The 2,942-nt window shown below is 46.2% G+C and overlaps 1 pseudogene; it reads right to left on the bottom strand.

The window, feature by feature from the left end:
- Positions 1 to 2,141: 2,141 nt before the first annotated feature.
- LOC120848838 lies at positions 2,142 to 2,942 on the bottom strand (annotated as a pseudogene).

The following is a 2,942-nucleotide window of genomic DNA, read 5'->3' as shown; positions in this document are numbered from 1 at the left end:
GTCGTACGCACCCCGAGACAAAAAGGATTCTCGAATGGGCGGTGCTTGGGACCCAGATGGCGAGCGTGGACCGATCTCCCCCTTTGTCAACGAGTCTGCTCCAGAGACCCGCTTCGCAATCGCCCAATTTGCGGGTCCAGTTGGCACCGTTTCATGTACGTGGCGTGTCACGGAGTCAAGGCTGTCGGAGTCCGTGTTTGCACAGTCAGGCGTTCCGTGAACTTTCAATGGGGTTGCATAGAGTCAAAGGGAGAATGTCAGGTCGTCTCTCTCTCGAACCGACTCCAGCACGCTGCCTTTCGTCCTGTTCTGGCTAATCTTCGAAGCTCTCTACACGTCCGGGAAGCTCGCGCTGGAACAGGGACTCCTCCTTTCGCAGTCACTTGACCTTTATGCACCGGTGCAGAATAAAGGCGCGTTCACACTCTTGCAACCGAGTACGACCGAGAAAGACTTCTTGAGACCGGATGCGCTGAGCGGAGCTGGTCCTAAGAGATCGCAAGAGGCTTAAAAACCGGTTTGGTCTCTCTCGGTCGTACTCGGTTGCAAGAGTGTGAACGGGCCTTAAGTGTAGGGCTTCCGGTCGTATCTCCATACACCTACCGGAAGTAGACTGCGCTCCACTTTTCTGCACCGGTGCAGGAGGGAAATCGAAAGAAGCTACTTTCGGAAAAAGGGCTTCGCTTCCCCGTGCAATGTTCGTGATTTGCTCGCTTTCCGAAGCGAGGAACATCCGCGTGCCGGACTGACGAAATCGCGCGCAGGGCTGAGCATTACAATGGACACTCGATTGGAAAGCGCCTAGATTCTGATAATTTTTTTTTTTCTTTTTAGGTCGATAGTAACGTGGGTAAACGCGCTACATTTGAGCATTCTGCGATTTTTTAGTTTCTTCCGATCTACCGGGTGAAACAAGGAGACGGTAGGCTCTTTAAATCGACCGGAAAATTCGGTTTCTTAACCTATCGCGCTACGACTTTGTGCAGCGTTGCCCACAGATGGTGCATTTTTTTCGTAAAATTTGCAAAGAGCGAACTTACCTGAGGAAAAAGTAAAGAAAGAAAAAGGCTTAGCTCCTATGGAAACGCAGCGACGCCGCCGGTCTTCAAACAACACGGTGCCGTTTCGCACTGGACACAAGAGATGGCGCAACGAACGCCGCAACGAACGAGCATACGGCGCCGAGAGCCGGCCGAGGTATTCCTCAAAGGCTTTTTAGCAGACGATCTTTTCGACTCAAAAGCGGAGCGCGTTCCGTAGGCGGCGACAGTCGCAGAAACAAAAAATACAGCCGCGGTAACAGCAAGGAACTGCAGTTCCTTGTCTGCTAAATACGCCGGCTCTCGGCGTCGTCTGCTCGTTCGTTGGCGGCAGTTGGCGTCGCGACCGCTTGCGCCATCTCTTGTCTCCCGTGCGAAGCGGCGCCGTTTTGTTCGCAGACCGGAGGCGTCGCTGCGTTTCCATAGGAGCTAAGCCCTTTTATTTCTTTACTTTTTCCTCAGGTAAGTTCGGTCTTTGCAAATTTTACGAAAAAAATGCACCATCTGTGGGCAACGCTGCACAAAGTCGTAGCGTGATAGGTTAAGAAACCGAATTTTCCGGTCGATTTAAAGAGCCTACCGTCTCCTTGTTTCAAGCGGTAGTTCCATCTTGATTCTCACCCTACTCGTTTAGTGCAGTATTCGAAGCAGCGACTTTAGACAAAAAAAAACGAATTTTGTGAATTTTTTAAATTAGGATAAGTGTAGGATTTTGTGTTTCCGTTTCTTTTTCCCTCTACAGATTCGGTGTTTTAAAGAATTTTGTTGAAAAAAAAACAAAAAAAAAACACCACACGGCTGTGGGACTATTCAACCCCGCGTTTCCTGAATACATGGGAAATGTGCCCATACCTAGAAGATAAAGGACGAGATGCACTTCCCGAAGAAAAATGAAAACAGCCTCGGGGACCGTTCATTGAGGGCTGTTTGTTTGTTTGTTTGTTTGTTTATTTGAGTGGCCAAAAACAGCCAAAGCCTGTACATTGGCGCACTTGTAAGTAACATTTCAGATATCATATAAACGCAAACAAGAAAAGTATGGTCGCCTCACACACCTCTAAAGGAAAAACACAGGAATTGAATAGTTGCAAAGCATGAACATTATTGCAATACATGAAGCAAGCACTTCCTAAAATGAGGTTGGTTAGGGCTGAAAATGTCAATGCCATCTGATTCCAGATGATTGAAGTAGTTTTGCAGTCGGCCCGAGGGTGACGTGAAATCGCTGTAATTGACATGGAAAGTGCGACTAGAACGAACATTTCTACCGGGTATATGATAGTTAATAGATGTGACCAGAGAGCTAATATCGTGATTAGAATGTATGCATTTAAACAAGAATAAAAGGTCGCGCGAGCATCGTCTTGATGCAAGGTTAGTGATTTGCAATTGTCTAAGCACTTCGTTCTAATCATATAGATCGTGTGATGGGGATCTAAAATGATAAGTCCTGGTAAATCTTTTCTGTACGCGTTCCACATTATTGGAAGCTGCAGCACTAAGGCTGTTCCAAATCACAGTGCAGAAGTCATGTTTTGGAAGAACTATGTTTCGGTAAAGTACGTAGAAAAAGTAAACACTTGAGAAACACTTACTAAATCTTGAAATTGCACCAAGAAGACGAAAACAAGAGCTCACAACGTATGTCGCGTGCGAGTTAAAGTTGAGTTTGGAGTCTAGCATCACTCCCAGATCTTTCACAATCGTAACTCGACTAATCGACGAATTTTCCAAGTAGTACAGAAAGTGAGTTGGATTAGTCTTACGCGTGAAAGATATTATATTTGTTTTTCCAATGTTAATATCAAGCCCGTTATCTTTACACCATAGACCGATGACGTTGATATCTTCCTGCAGTAGAGCATAATCATTTAATGACGAAATATTTTTATAGATCTTGAG

Source organism: Ixodes scapularis, unplaced genomic scaffold, assembly GCF_016920785.2.
Source record: "Ixodes scapularis isolate PalLabHiFi unplaced genomic scaffold, ASM1692078v2 PGA_scaffold15__6_contigs__length_5221840, whole genome shotgun sequence".
NCBI lineage: Eukaryota > Metazoa > Arthropoda > Arachnida > Ixodida > Ixodidae > Ixodes > Ixodes scapularis.
Note: the sequence above shows the minus strand (reverse complement) of the source record. Positions and strands in the feature narration are given on the sequence as shown.